Here is a 15,454-nt window from a genome sequence, read left to right as displayed (position 1 = left end):
CTTCCTAATGAGCCAGGGCCATAGTTCTCAGCAACCATCCTCTCCCTGCCTGCCACCCGCTCCCTGTGGCCACTGCTCTGAGGCAGTTGGGGCAGTTTTAAAATCAAAGTCAAACCAGATTCACCAAACAAGGTGTCAGGCCAGGAGGGAGGGCTGGGGTTTCAGAGTGACAGCCAGGAGGCCGGGCGGTTTCTTGGAGACTATGAAGTGAGTGTGTTTTATGGCCAGACACAACGCTGGGAGAACCGTCAATCACAGGAAGCTTGCCACCTGTCTGGGGGAATGCTCAGATGGCCGGGGTGAGGCATAACCCTACATTTGTACCATCAGGCCCTCCTGAGGGCCCTGCCTGCTGGTGGCACCCCGGCTGGCCCCATCCCGATGAGCCAGGTGGCCTTGGGGGGGATTCTTTCCCGGGAAGGCTCTACAAGCCTGCTCTGCATTTAGAAGCAGAGAATTCTCAAGACGGACTGGGCCCTTCTCCCGGGGAGAGACGGGAGGTCAGAGAGCAGAGGAGTCCTTGCCCACAGTCACAGAGCTCCTGGGAACAGGAAAGGGGTCCTGGAGTCCTTCAGGCCACCAGGCCCCCCCGCATCCTGTGGGAAAGCAGGGAGCAGATTTCCTCCCAGGTCCGGCCGCCACACAGACTTGGAAGTATTTCTCAGGAACCTTGCAGACCTCAAGGCCAGTTAGGTCCCGGTGGGGGTCTCAGCCTTCCTCCCAGGCTCACATTTCCAGAGATAAGCCCTTCCCTGGAACCCCTCGTGCTTCGCCGCAAGGCCTGGACCGTGGGTCGGAAGCCGGCCCATCCTCCCAGCTAGGTTGCTGCCTGTCTGAACTGTACTTACTCGTCTTTGTATCACGTACCATGGTGCCCGGCAGGTGAGATGGGGGCCATGCACACAGACTAAATAAACGAGGGCACCCAGACCACCTCCATCACCATCCTGTCCAGAGATGATGCTGACGTGGCAGAGGTGGGTACTGGCCAGGGTCACCCAGTGAGAGCGACGGAGCTGGGCCCAGGCCAGGTCTCCGGCTCTCAGGCCCTGTGCTCCGCCTCCGCAACGCGTTGCTTCCCTCAGGTTCAGCCACGCAGGACTCTGGGGCGGAACTAACTGGTCTGGAATGGATCCCCACTCCCTCCCAGTGGGAAAATCCTGGGGTGCCGCCCATGCAGCTGGGGTCCCACTTTACAGTGGGTGGTGCTCAGAGGATGGGATTTCCTCTTTGAAGCCCTGGGGGTCCATGGCCCCTCCCTCCTTAGCATCCCCACTTTCTACAGACCTCCTGCTTTCTCCAGTGCCTCCCCCCCCCCCCCCCAGTCAGCTGAGCTCTGCTGGCAGCTCTGAGGACCTGGAGAGGCGCAGGGGGAGCAACCCCTGGGGACCCCGCTGCTGGCCTGTCGCCCAGCTGCCCTGAGCACGTACAGCCTGACAGTGGCATTGGCATGAACACCTCCACAGTGGCAGCGCCAGCTCTGTGCCAGGGCCCTGGTCCCAGCTCCATGCCACTCACTGTCACAGGAGCGGGCACCTGCCAGCCAGAGGGCAGGCTGTCTCTCCCGCCAGGCTGCCAGACCCTGGGCCTGTCCCGATCTCTGGGCTCCTGTGGACGCTCTCAGCCCCGGCAGCCACCCATCGTGAGCCCTTTCCCGGGGCGTTCGTACCCAGCTTTTCCTTGTCCTGTGAGGGCTTCCCGGGTCCCCTCCACTTTCCTCAGCAGGAACCCTGCTCTTCCTGGGAGAGTCAGGCCTTGTCTCCCGGGGCCTGCCCCTCTCCTTTCTGCCTCCTCCCTCTGCCCAGGGTGCTCTGTCTCCCCCGCTCTCTGTCCAGGTGAAGGGGGAGCTGTGAGGTGAGGCTGTGGGTGAGGACCCGGTCTCGCTCAGAGTGCAGGGACACACTTCCCTGGTTCCTGCCAATGCCCCCGGAAGGTGAGTCTTGGCCATGTGGGCGGAGATACCTATAGCAACCAAGCACAGGACCTCGGAGGAGAAAGGCAGGGAGACCTGAGGCAAGGCTGTGCAGACGCGGGAGGCGGGGGCCAGATCCACTCCCCGGGGCCCCTCGCCCAAGTTCCACCACCCAGGTCTCACCCGCCTCCAGCCCTCGTACCTGGGACACACAGAGACTGGTCTGAAACCTTCCCTGGGTTTCCAAGGCCCAGACATTATGAAAACAGAGCAAGACGGGTGGAAGACAAAGGAGCAGCAATTGCAACACGCAAAACACTTCTGAGCCCTCTCTGTCCTGGTCCTGCTGGTCACTGGGGCTTTCTGCCTGGAGCGTGGACATGTGGAGGCCGCCATTCTCCTCCTCCTCCTCCCCTCACTCTCCCTTCTATCTCATCTCTCTTCTCCTCCTCCTCCTCCCCTCACTCTCTCTTCTCCCTCATCCCTCTCCTCCTCTTCCTCCTCCCCTCATTCTTTCTTCTCCCTCATCCTTCTCCTCCTCCTCCCCTCACTCTCCCTTCTCCCTCATCTCTCTCCTCCTCCTCCCCTCACTCTCCCTTCTCTCTCATCCCTCTTCTCCTTCTCCTCCTCCCCTCACTCTCCCTTCTCCCTCCTCCCTCTCCTCCTCCTCCCCTCACTCCTCCCTCATCCCTCTCCTCCTCTTCCTCCTCCCCTCATTCTCCCTTCTCCCTCCTCCTCCTCCTCCTCCTCCTCCTCCTTTCACTCCTCCCTTCTCCCTCATCCCTCTCCTCCTCTTACTCCCCTTCTTTTCCCCCTTTCTTCCTCAGCCCTTTCCTTCTGCCTTTCATCCCTATCCTCCCTCTCCCCTCCCTTCTCCCTCCCCCTCCCCCTCTTTACAGGGACCTCTCAGTTCCTGCCTTGGGCCTTGGTGAGCTTCTTGCCTTTGCCCGGAACCCCACCTCCTTCTACTCAGCGAGGCCTTGCCCAGGACAGCCTGGCGGAGCCTCCCTCTCATTGCCTGGCCCCTCTTAAATGAGGAAATTATATACTGTTGTGCAAATATTTTTCATGTCTTAAAATTCTTAATAAATATGCCTCTCTTGTCATTTCAAAATTACTTTTTAACCAAAGTAATCTATACACAGACTTTAAAAATCAAATAATGTGCAGAGATGATTCATGCGAGGCATCAGGCTGAAATCGCCTCTCTTCCTGCCCTCCAGAGTTAACCACTCTCACCTCTTGGCTGTTTCTCCCCGTGTTTAGGTCCATTCACCTAAATAACATACTTCTGCATTGCCCCCAACATTTTATTACAAAATATGTCAAATATTAAAAAACTGAAAAAATTTATAGTGAATACCCATAAACCCACCGTCTAAACTGTACCATCAACATGTTGTTATACTGCTGTCACACACTTTCTGATTTTCCATCCGTCTATCTACCCAGCATCCCATCTTACCCTTCGGGGCATTTCAAAGAAAGTCACAGCGGGGAGTGCACTCATCCCTGAGCACTTCAGCAAGCATGCATTAGAGCCCAGCATTTGCGTGAGGGTCTTTTGTCCCACTTTGAGATAAATTTACAGGCAGCAAAATGCACAGACCTGAAGTGTACCAGTCCATGCGTCCAGACCTTGCATACAACCATGTAACCAAACTACCACCAAAGGTCAGAGTTTCATCAGTCCCAGGGGGCTCCCTTACCCCCCCTCTCAGTACATACTGACTGCTACCCACGTAAGGCTGGCAGCCCCTGTTCTTTCTCTCTCCTTTTTAAAAACTCATCTATTGACAAGGCAATTTTTGACCTTGTCTATTGACTATATTATGTCACAAGTCTTAGCTTATAGCTTTGCCTTCCCATAATGTACTTATACCAGACTTTAAAAAATTAAAACATTATTCTCTGCTTACACAACAATAAGTAAAAACTGCTCCTGAGACAGAACTGCACAATGATTATGCTGTCTTTCTTGTGCAACTTTATGCTTTTCCTCATTTTACTTATACATATATATAATTATATGTATAATATATATATACACTAGAGGCCTGGTGCACTAAATTCATGCACGAGTAGGGTCCCTAGGCCTGGCCAGCAATCAGTGCTGATCTGTGGGGCGACCGGTGGGGCAATCAGTGGGGGGGTTCTTACACCCACCTTGGCTGGCCTGGGGCCTGTGGGCTGGGGGCAGCTCCAGTGTTGAGCATCTGCCCCTGGTGGTCATTGTACAGCATAGCGACTAGTTGTTCCACCAGTCGTTCTGCCATTCAACCGATTTGCATATTAGGCTTTTATTATATAGGATATAAAGATTCAACAGAATCAGAAAACCTCTATTGGAATTACTTGTCCCATGAGCAAGTGTATTAACTAATCTGTAACCTACTTCTTTTTTTCAGGGAAACTGCCCTCCTATTCTTTGGGTTGGCTCACCTGCTGCTCCTTTTCTGAAAGCTTCTAGGAGCCTCTCATCTCTGGTGTCTGAAATGTCACAATCATAGGCCTTGTAACTTTAATGGCCCTCAATCTGGAAGCCAACATCTCTCAGTTCTGGGAAATTTTCTTCTATTATGTCTTTGATAATTATGTCCTCCATTTTCTCTGAACTTTTCTAGAAGTCTAAATGTTCAAATGCTGAACCTCCTGAGCTGATTATTTAGTGTTATCTTCTCTCCCAACTTTCTGTTATTTCACTCTCTTTTTGTTACACTTTTGGGAAAATTTCCTCAATTTTATCTTTCAGAACTTTTATTGAATTTTGAATTTTTGCTATCATTTTTAATGGCCAAGAGCTCTTTCTTGCGCTTTGGTTTTATATATAGCATTCTATATTTATATCTCTATCTATGTCTATAGCTAGCTAGCCTCTATCTATCTTTCTACTACTCTTGTTTCAGGTGAAATATCTGCTTTTATCTCTCTGAGGATATTGATACTATATATTTTGAAGTTTTTTTTCTTCTATTCTGACCTTTCTTCTGTTCCTTCCAAGTTCCTTTCTGCTTCCTATTTGCTAGTCTAGTCGTAATGGTGGAGGTTTTTCTAGATCCCAGTGACCTTAGCTATCTGTATCTAAGGGTGGTGGCTCTAGGAGCATGGGTGGGTCCTGGTCACTGTAGTGTGAATGGACAGGGAGTGGCTTTCTTCTTGGAGGACACCCACAATTCAGTATTGCCCCTGCCCCCCAAGTCATTGAGTTTCTGAGAGAAGAATTCTCTTGCCTCTAGTCCATGGTTGGGAAGGATGAGAGTGGAGTGACATCCAGGCTGTTACCACTATGAAAGCTCAATTGGGGAAGGAGGCTAATGATCTCCCTCTTCGGTATGTTGAGTTTAACCCAATATTCTTGTTTTATGCTAATACTTTACCCCCATCTGTTGAAGCACATGGTGTCCCTGAGACCAGCACTTTCTGGTTGAGTTTCTCAAGGGAAAGCTTCCTCATTTCCTGCCCTCTCCCTTTGCCAGTGTAGGAAAAGGGCACTGGCTGACTGCACCGCTGGGCAAGGGAGCCTGGCAGTGTAACCAGTTCCCCTGCTTGGCCCCATGCTCATCCTACCTTCTTCCATGCCTAATGCCCTGATCCTCAGATCTTCTGGGGAACCCAAAGGGGCCATGTCTCCCTTCTCAGTGATACCGCTCTCTGCAGGCTGGGCCACTGGAGCTGCCTCCATTCTGTTAAGTCATTTGTTACTCTTCCATTTGCTTTAAATCTTCCCACAATTAATGACATTTGTCCTGTGCTGTTATCCTCTATTCCACTTTCTTTTTTCTGGTGGGATATTTAGTGACTTGAATCTCACTTTAGTGCGATGCCAGGAGGAATCAGTGATTAATGATGATGATCAATCCATCGTGTTTAGCCTGAAACGTGTTTATCTGCCCCACCTCGGTTGTAAGAGCCCCATGTCAGGGTTCACCTGTTTTAATCAGCACTGTTTCCCCAGCACCTAGCAGAGCTCCTAACTCATACTAGGTTCTCAGGAAACAGATCCTGGCTCAGTTAAAAGTATGGAGGCTGTGACATGTTTCTCGTATCTAGCAATGTCTTCTAAACTAGGTGGGGCAGCGGGGAAGTAGGGGGGGTGGGAGGAATGGTCCTCACTCTTCTATGGAAAATAAGCAGCTGGATGGGATGAGGGGGTTACCAGGTGTGGCTGGGAGAGGGGCAGGGCTGTGATAGCAGAGAATACAATCATAGGTGGACGATCTCTTGGTTCCACAACTCGCACGTTTGAGCATTACAAAGATGGGCTGGACTTCCTCTGAGGGGGCGTGGGCTGGGGTCCCCAGTTCCTGGCAGCAAGGAAAAGGGCCCTGGCCCCAGCCCCAGTGGTGGTCCCACTTGCCCCCACCACACCCCCTCCCAGAGCAGGCTTTCTGTCCTAGGTGGACGGCGGGGACATCCATGGGGACTGGAAACGTCTTTTCTGCCCTAGAAGACCAGGAAGGGCCAGGACTTCAGCCTGAGCTCAGATGCTGGCTGACGTGCTAAAGATACAGCCATGGGGATCCCCCCTCCCTTCCTGGACTTAATGTGGTTTTAAATGAGGCAGCCTCTTTCTAGTTCTCCCTTTCCACTGTCATTTATTTCAGTTTTTATCTCCACAACAAAAATTCCTTCCAACTTTTCCCCTCTCTCTCTCTAATGCTCTTCACTTTCAAATGCTAATAATCTCTGGCTGTAAAAGGCTTAGAAGTGGCTCTAGATTGTTTGATCTTTGGCCTGTGATCTGCTTTCATCTCTCTGCTTTCAAATGTTACTTTAGATTTACTTTAACCTATTAACATGCTTGGCATTCATAGACTCACACTCTCCAAATCAGCTTTCTAGCCTGCTCCCCGTACAGCTAGACAAGGAAGGTGGAACTCAGCACAAGGACGGCAACTTTGGCCGGTGGAGAAGGGGCCTGGAAGAGAGGGGTCTGGGAAGAGAGCGGACAGAGGAGGGGGAGTCTCCATTGCTGCCTGCTGGGTGGTGAGACTCCTGGATCTGCTCGGGGAGCCGGAGCCGGGATGGGGTGTGGAGAGACTGGATTAGTGCTCAGGTTCCTGCTCCCACCGCCACTGGGAAGTCGGGTGTTCCCTCCACAGGAAACACGAGGCATGAATATGGATGCAGCTCCTCACTGCGACCACAAGGGTACGGCTCAGTTATTTGCCATATAAAGTAGTACAGGGGGTTTCTTTGTGCTTGATCATTTCCTCTCTCTCTCTCTGTCTCTCTCTCTGTCTCTCTCCCTCCCCCTCTCTCTTTCTCCCCCTCTCTCTCGTGAGTGCATGAGCATTGGGGTGCATGTGTGAGCAGCTTAGGGAAGGATCTCTAAGCCCCATCAGGGGCCCCTTTGAAAGGCACCTTTCAGACCCTTGCTGAAGCTTTGGTTGACTTGAGGTGGTTTGGGAAGAGGAGCCCTCCACTTCCCACCTCCCTCACCCCAACACTCACACTCAACACACACTCACACTCTCACACACACAACACACACACACACACACACTCACACTCAAACGCACTCTCACACGCACTCTCACACACCCACACTCACACACTCTCACACTCACAACACACTCTCACACACACAACACACACACACAACATTCACACACTCACACACGCACTCACACTCACATACATTCTCACACTCAGTCACACACACACTCACACTCACACACAATCTCACACTCACACACACAACACACTCACACACACACAACACACACAACCACACACACATAACACACTCACATACACTCACACACACACAACACACACACTCACACACAACACACATTCACACTCACACACAACACACACACTCTCACACACTCCATACACTCACCCTCACACACAACACACACTCTCACACTCACATACAACACACACTCTCATACACACAACACACACACTCACATACTACTCACACTCTCACACATACACTCACACTCTAATACACACAACACACTCACACTCTCTCACACACACACACACACACACACACACACACACACGGAGTAACCGCTGTGACTCCACAGCCTCTGAATAGGCAATGGACAGCAATCAGAGGACTGCGATGCCAGAAGTTCTGTAACCTGAGAGTTCAAATCTGGGCCAGGGACTTCGCCCCTCTGACCTCAGTTTCCCATCCAGGAAGTAGGCTAATGCTCCTTCCTTCAAAGGGGAGTTGTGACGCATGATTGTCCTAGTCAGGGCCACAGTTGTAGCTCCCTGAGCACTCGCGGTGTGGCAGGGGCTGTTTGATATGCTGGGACATTAACTCATGGAGTCTCTGAGGTGGACACATTGTTAGCCCCATTAGCAGACAAGGAAACGGAGGGTTGAAGTAATTGCACCAGGTCACACAGTGAGGGCTAGTTAGGCTTCTGGGCCTGTGAACGTATCCGTTACCTCACTTCACCCCACAGCACGCCTCTGGGCTGGGTGTCAATGCACCTGCTTTACCCAGAAACGCGCGGCTGGTCAGGTCCCTGCCACCCGCCCACGCTCCTGGCATCTCGCCGTGCTGAAGAGATGCTTTTCAATGGCCCAGGGCTTGAAAATGTCAGTTGTCATTACCCACAAATGTTGGGGATTTCCGGCAAAGGGAAAACTCATGTTTGGTGAATTAGAGGCCCAGGTGCTCAGGAAAAGGAGGGGTTTCTAGGCTGTTCTCGCCCTAATATCTTCTCTAGGGCAACCAGAAGCTGCTGTCGCCAGTCAATTGCTTTTGGTCCTGAACAAAGAGGCAAGAGAGAGCAGATGGTGCCCTGCTCTGGGCCCAAGAGAATCAGCTCTGGGAGGGACAGGGAAGCCAGAACCTGCCATCGATTGGGGGCCACCTGGAATGAGCGGGCTGCCACACCCAGCTTCCAGGGATACAGGCTACAGGGGCTGAGCAGCAAGGTGACCATAGTCTGGGCACATGGGGGAGCCCTTCAAGGTCCCGGGATCCATGGAAGCCAAAGAGAAATGGACCCGACCTGAACACTGCCACGCACCGGGCACGTGAAGGTATTTCCATGCTTACCAGCATCGTCAACATCGCACCAGCCCTGGGAGTTAGGCATCTTCTGTACAATCGTTCTGCAGATGCTGAGAGTCCACGTGACTTGAACACGGTCCCCCAGAACCTCCTCTCTACACCCATGCCTCCCTCGCTCTCAGCAGGTGTCGATGGGTGACGACGGCCCAGTGCTGAGCTGGAGAGCAGCTCGCAGTCCCACGGCAGGTCCCGTGCCACCAGGCCCTGGTTTGCCCCGAGGCTGGGCCCGGGTCGCCTTGTGATCTTACAGGACTTCTCCTTCTCCCTCTCGTTGGGATCTGTCTCCTCCCCACTTGCTGGTCCAGCAGGAGCCCTGCCTGTCACTTCCTGTGTGATGAGGCAGAACTTGCTCTCCTGCCCCTGGGTCTGGGCCCCTGGATAAATAACAGTCTCTCTGAGCCAAAGTCTCCAAATCTGCCTACGTCGTGAAACAGTGGGGGGTCCTAATGAGCCATGGTCCCCGGGTGACAGGGCCTTGAGGGAGCCTCTGCACAGCCCATGGGCGCTTCCTGGGAGGCCCTGGGTCCAACCTGCGGGGCTTGCTCAAGGTTCGTGCCGACGATCAGGAGGAAGGGCACTAAAAACATCCACTTTTCTGGCTCCAGCAGAGCTCAGACGTGGCCCGCTGCCCCAGAGAGCGCGGTCCTGAACAGCGGCCCGTGCCCAGGTGTGCCGGCCCGGGCCATGGGCGCTGGAGCACCTGCTCCTGCTGCGGGGTCTCCCCTGAAACCCAGTGGTGCTCCTCGAGTCAGGAAGAATCCTCGGGTGCCATGGGGATGGGGAAGTGCTTGTTCTTGTTCTTGCTACTGTGTCACTTCCTTTGATGCCAGTCTAGGAGCCCAGGAAGCTGGGAGGGGCAGCGGGCACCAAGAGAGTCCTCTCTCTCTCTCAGTCACCACCAGTCCTTGGTTACTGGACAGAGCACGTGCAATGGATCCCGTGCAGTACCCCGAACGCAGGCCACTGCTCATGGAGCGCACTTGGAGTTGCAGCGAGCCCCTCCTGGGGGCTGACATTTCCCTGGTTCAAACAGCAGCTGCGCCTCGAGCTTGGCAGAGGGGAAGGAGCCAGTCCCTGCCACCCTAGACTCAGGCACAGAGAAAACCTGGCTTCCCAGATCCCTCCCACCACGGGCTGGGCCACACAGGCACTGACACCTACACCCACGCACACACACTTCCACGTGGATACCTTTCATGGACCCTTGGATACACACACACACACACACACACACACACACACACACACACACTTCCACATGGATACCCTTTCATGGACCCTCGGAACCACACACACACACACTCACACCCATGCACACTTCCACATGGATACCCTTTCATGGACCCTCGGATACACACACACACTCACACACACACACACACACACACACACACACACACACACACACTTCCACATGCGTACCCTTTCATGGGCCCTCAGATCCACACACATGCACATAAACACACACACACTTCCATATGTGTACCCTTTCACGTGCCTTCAGATACACACACACATACATGCTCCCACATGTGTACTTTTTCACAGACCCTCAGATCGACTCACACATGCACATACACACACACACTTCTACATGCATACCCCTTACATACCCCTCAGATTCACACACACACACACACACACACACACACACACACATGCTTTTACACGTGTACCCTTTCACGTACCCTCAGATTCACTCACACACATATGCTTCCACATGTCTACTTTTTCACAGACCCTCAGATCCACTCACACAAGCACATACATACACACACACACTTCCACATGCGTACCCCTTCACATACCCTCAGATTCACACACACACACATGCTTCCATATGCGTGCCCATTCACGAACCCTCTGGCCCACTCACACACACACATGCACACACATATCTGCCTGTGAATGCAGATGCCTGTGACCAGAAGGAGAGGGTCTTGCCATGCCCCCCTGCCCTGAAGGTAGAGCCGAGGAATTGAAATAAATGCATTTCTAGGGAAAGAACTATCTTCCCCTCCAGGCTCCCGGCCAAATCTCCAAATGCTATGTGGCCGGGAGAAATGACAACCGAGATGCACAAAACAATGTGCAGAGGACACGGGAGGAACGGGTGGTAATATAAAAAGGTGAGAGTTATTTTTCAGCTCACTGGCTTTCTGAAAAGTAATATAAAGTTGGACAGCATCTTCTTGGAACCGACCTTTCTGAGCCGAGACCCGGGCCACACGCACATCTCTTTCCTCTCTTTCCATTATGTGGAATTTGTATGGTTTCATCTCCTCTGATTTTCTTTCATTTGTGCGCCTGTGCAAACCCCTGTGTCAGGACTGCTCCTCGCCCGCAGCCCCGCCGCTGGGAACGCTTCTTCCCGGCTCTCCCCGGCTGGGCCTTGCCACCTCCATCTCCTCACCAGAGGGACGCAGACCTCCTCCCGCTCCCACTCTCCACCGGCCTGGCCTCCTGGCTGTCTTTGTTCTCAGGAGAATTCTCTTACATGCTGTTCCCTCAACCGGGACTAGAAAGGGGAGACTGGACCAGCTGGGGAACCCCAGGTCCTGGAGCCCAGAGCACCCCGGCCCAGCCCGGCGCAGGGAGGAACAGACAGATGGTTAGGGAGGGCATGAGAAGGCAGATGTGAATCAACAGATGACTCTGCCTTTTCAGGGTGTGGAGGGGAAAAGTTTCCATTCTAACATGTCTAGGAAAATGGTCTAGGAGGGGAGGCCCAGAATCTTCCAGTCAATTCTCCGCTGGACCTGAGGCTGGGAGGGCTAGTGATGGACCTTTGCCTCTCCTCTGCCATCTCCCATCCCTCAATACACATTCATGTGCCCACACAGACATGTGTGCAAACACACATGCACGAGCACCTCAAACACATTCAAATTGCTGCACATGCAAAAGCCCTGAAACAAACACACATATGCACCCCTCACACACACATGTACATGCACTTCAAACACATCCACAGAGACTCACACCCATATAGTCTTCAAACACACACATGCATACCCCGAAAACACACAAACAGGTGTGCAGAGCCCTGACACAGACACACACACACACACACACACACACACACGTGGCTCAGGTGCACATGCTCTTCCTTCTGCGTGACTATCTCTCAGAGAAGTGCCGGCGCCTTTTCTGAAAGGTGAGCCGTGTCTGCCGTCAGCCCCCCACTTCCTGTCCTGAGTGGGTGGGGGTTTGAGGCTCTGAATCCCTACTGACTTCTGCACTGAACACATCAGAGGCGGCGACGGCACCTGTGGCTCCTTTGCTGCAAAGATGGATGAAGAATGCCTGGCTTCCTCGTGTCTGGAAGGGCAATGGTGAGAGTGGGACAGACCGGCACCTGCCCTGATCTGCCCCCGAGAGATGAGAGCTCCCTGTATGGGTGTGTTTGGGAGAGGAAATGGGGTCATGGAGATGAAGGTAAAGGATTGAATCTTCCCTCTGGAAGAGACTAGGAGATCTAGTCTAGAGATCAGTAATTCTGAGGCCCATCGTCCGGGGCACCCCTTTGTCCCCACTCAGTGGTCACAGCACAGAATGAGCCATGTGAGGGACTCGTCACATGATATCACATGACATGACATGACATGAGGGGTGATTCACTCACACACACACACACACATACATGCTTCTCCATGCGCAGCCTTTCACAGACACTCAGATCCATTCACACACACACACACACACACACACACACACACACACTTCCAGATGCATACCCACATGCATAGTGTCAGCAACACCAATAACTTACGTTAGTGAATCATTGGCTGTTTGCAAAAGTGCTTCCTTCTTCATTATGTCATTTCTATCATCACATTCACCTTGTGATATAAGTGGGACAAGTAATAGTGGGCCTATCTTATAAAAGAGGAACCTAGGGCTCAGGTAAGGTAGGCAACTTGCCAGGCTAAGCTAATTGCTATAACAAACAGCCCCCAATCTCAGTGGCTAGCTCACTAAGTTTCTCACACCCTCTTCCAGGAGAGTTGGCGGAGGCGCTGGTTGATGCAGTATTTCAGGGACTCAGGCTCCTTCAGTTCGCGGCTGTCCTTGAGGTAGTTGGAGCACCTTGATTTGGCAGGTTGATGGGAAAAGCAAGTGAGGATTGCCTGTGAAATGCTTTCATGGGCCAGGCCTGGAGGTGGCCTGCATCGCTCTGCTCCATTCCAGAGGCTAGACCACAGTCACGTGGCTACAGCTAATGACAGGGAGGAAAGGAGAATGCAGACTCCACCACGCCTAGAATCGCACAGCTAATGTGGTGGAATCAGTTCTTAGAACGAAGTCTACCAATTCCAATCCTGTGCCTTCCCCTTCCAACATTTCACCTGAAAGTAGTGAGCTTCACAACAGAGACCTATTCCAGCTCTGCGAGTCGTGGCATTTATCAGAACACAATGATAAAGGCAATACTATTTCCCTATCTGTTCACTTATGTACACCATCTCATTTAAGCCTCACTACAGCTCCATAAGATATACCCTAGAACCCTGCCCGCTGACGGAGGACAGTGCAGCTCAGGGAGAGCAGGTACTTCTCGGAGGTTGTGAGAGAGTGAGCATGTGAGCCTGGCTCTCTGGCTCCCCCCTCCCACCTTCCTCCCATGCTGCTCTAGTTCCCACCAGACATGGGTTGGAGGTCGGGTGGGTGAAGAGTCAGCTTTCTTTAACCTGCGGCAGACTTCCCTGACGAAGCGAAGCCTGCGTAGGATGCAGTGCTGTCGGGAGTGGGCAGAGTCTTTGCTGCGTCTCTGGAAGCATCTGGAGAAATGTGAGGGCCTAGCCCTGGGTAGCTTAGCTTCGCTGACGACTGTACCTGGGGACATTGGCAGCTGTGGGAACGGAGTTCTGGTTCTATCATTTGGAGCAAAGCATCTTGGGTTAGGAGTCAAGAGACATGTACATGAAAACCCAACCACAGTTAACTGTAAATTTGGGCATCTTACTTAAAGCCTCTGGGGTTTAGTGCCACACCCTCCCTCCCCTGCAAACTGGAGAATCTTCCAGGCTGCCTAGCCTCCTAATTGGCTTCCCCAACACCACATAGTTTCTCTTTAAAATTTTATTTATTTATGTATTTATTTATTTATTTACTTACTTATTTTTTTTATTTCAGAGAGGAAGGGAGAGGGAGAGAGAGATAGAAGCATCAATGATGAGAGAGAATCATGGATCGGCTGCCTCCTGCACAACCCCCCCTGGGGGTCAAGACTGAAACCCAGGCATGTGCCCTGACCTCCTGGTTCATAGGTCAACGCTCAACCACTGAGCCATACCAGCCAGGCCCACATAGTGTCTCTCTCTCTTTTTTTTTTAACATATTTTATTGATTTTTTACAGAGAGGGATAGAGAGTCAGAAACATCGATGAGAGAGAAACATAGATCAGCTGCCTCTTGCACACCCTCTACTGGGGATGTACCCACAACCAAGGTACATGCCCTTGACCGGAATCGAAGCTGGGACCCTTGAGTCTGCAGGCCGACGCTCTATCCACTGAGCCAAACCGGTTTCGGCCATAGTGTCTCTTTAAATCCTTCCTGAACATCTCTGACAGAGTCACCTTCTTAAACACACACACACACACACACACACACACACACACACACACACACTTCATCATGTCTTTCTTCTGCTCAACACTTCACGACCACCATAAAGTACAAACTCCTTAGCCAGCTCTCGTAGTTCTTTGTACTGTGCCCCTGGCTTACCTGTCCCGGTGGCTCACCCTCGACTCCCCTAAATATAGCTAATGCTCCTGCCACAACACCGCCTTTTCCCTCCCTGGGGCCCCTTTGCCGGGCCGCCCTCAGGACCAGCCTGCCTGTTGCCACTTCGTCACCCACGGAAGCCTCTCTCCTGACGTCACTGCCTTTGCACTCCTGCTGGCTTCCCGCGGAGGTGCCCGTGGTGCCGTGGTCTTCTGAGACTCGGAGAACTTTTCTTACTTCCTTCACCCGCTTCTTCCTCAGGGTGAGAGCTAAGCCTCGTACAATTTACACCCTTGAAAATAAAAGCCCTCAGACAATGGTTTACACATGAAAAAATAATCAAAAGATAGCAAGAATTTCCAGTGATATGCAAATGGAAGACTTGGCTTAGGAGTCCTCATTAAAATGGTTTTAATTGTTTTCTGCCAGTCAGGGCTCCTGAAGCAGCCCCACAGCCCGGAGGGTGGTGACTCCCTTGGGTTTATCTGTGAGGCTGTATGGATGGGACCTCAAATCAGAGACTTGCGGCCCTTTGGGTTGTGTTTTCTTTGCCCCCTGAGGGACCCAAGTCCCGGCCTCCAGCAGGCTCGCCTGTGAGGTGGAAGCAAGCTGGGCACCTGCATTTGGGGAGCATCAGAGATTGAGCTCTCTTGGCTTTTTGCCCACACTCAGCCCCTCCACACCAGGCCAGACTGTAGGCTGAAGCCAGCGAAGGAGGTAATAGATTGGAACCAGGATGCTCAGGTTAAGTGGGCCGCCCT

Source organism: Cnephaeus nilssonii (assembly GCF_951640355.1).
Source record: "Cnephaeus nilssonii genome assembly, chromosome: 13".
Taxonomy (NCBI): Eukaryota; Metazoa; Chordata; class Mammalia; order Chiroptera; family Vespertilionidae; genus Cnephaeus; species Cnephaeus nilssonii.
The sequence above is the reverse complement of the archived record's forward strand: the minus strand, read 5'-3'. Positions refer to the sequence as shown.